We start from the raw sequence: 1,602 nt of genomic DNA on the forward strand, positions 1-1,602 counted from the left end.
ATATATATATATATATATATATATATATATATACATAGAAAATTGAGCTTCCATCAGTTTAAAAAGCTAAGACAACACATGCCTAGCATATACATCGTCGCATAATATTTTTAAGATTCGCACGGATTTCGATATTCAAATGTACGCTATGTTCATTGCACAAATTAATTTTATTATCATTAATATTATTATTTATATATTATAACATTTTAATATTATAATATTATTTATATCACAATTGAAGAATTTGCAGAATATATATCCTTTAACAAATTTTCCAAAAAAAATAGATAAACTTTTATTGTGGTGACTTTTTTGATTATATATAATAATATTAACATTAATATATTAATAACAATTAGTTGTCTCTTTGATAATTTGTACTAATTGATCCATTTTATAGAGTGTCTCAGAACTGGTATCAAATATTTTCAAGATATATTCTTTAGAACTACCCTAATAGTGAAAATATACCAAATGTGAAAATATTGCACATAATAAAAATGGCATCATGACTAACGACGATTTTGCAATGATCGCACTTAGATGATTTGCCATAACGCAACAGTTTTGTAAAAATAAAATTTTGTAAATAATATTTGTCAAAAATTGCGAAAGAGTTGTTATGCATTTCTATAAGTATATACATAAAGTAAGTTGGTTTCTTTATATGCAATTATATTTCTACATATTTTAAACATCACATAGCTGAAAATGTTTTCTCAATTATTGGACAATTTCTTTTTAAAATTAATTTTGCAAATACTGCTAANATGATTCACCATATCGTTATTCTTTCGCCAAAATAGTATTTGGAAATTAAATTTTTTTTGCAAACAACTACAAATATTTTATAAAAGATCAATGTTTTTACATCTATTTCCTAAAATATATCTGTATAATTGCAAATTTTACAGTTTTAGTGCAAGATTTTTTCACATAATTTTGTAAATGTTTTCCTATCAGGGTATATGAGGCAAAAAATTTAATAACAAAAGTAAAAAGTAATAATAAAAGTTTGATAGTGAGCAAAAAATTTAATGCAAAAACGACGAGGCTATAATAGTTGTTGAGTTATAAAATTAAAATTACAAATCGCAATACCAACATACTCGATGCTCAGTTATGACAAAAAGAAGCAATTGTCGAAAATGTTTCGTTACTGAGACGACATTCGAATCAATAAAAAAACGAATGGATTATTTATGAAGAAAGATACTGCATGTGCCGGCACATGCGCGCCACACATTTATTGAAGACGCATGAATTACGTGCGCACAAACATAATTACAAAATATAAATATTATAATATAAATTTAATAGTATGTGTACCCATACAGAACCTTGCAGCAACATTGCTGCAACGTTGCAACATTGCAACTGCGGTGCAATGTTGCAGAGATATTGCAAAAACATTATTTGGAAATATTATTCCAGCAATGTTGCAGCAATATCTTAAAACATTGTTAGAATTGCGTATTAATATTAGTGTGTAATCTGTATTACAGATATAGTGTCAGTTTTTTGCAATTCAATGTACGTAATTTGTGAAGCCTGGTACTATCACATGTTAGTGTCCTGCTTAACTTCATACGTTTTTTT

This window comes from Pseudomyrmex gracilis, unplaced genomic scaffold, assembly GCF_002006095.1.
Source record: "Pseudomyrmex gracilis isolate BER0280 unplaced genomic scaffold, ASM200609v1 scaffold_332, whole genome shotgun sequence".
Classification (NCBI taxonomy): Eukaryota; Metazoa; Arthropoda; class Insecta; order Hymenoptera; family Formicidae; genus Pseudomyrmex; species Pseudomyrmex gracilis.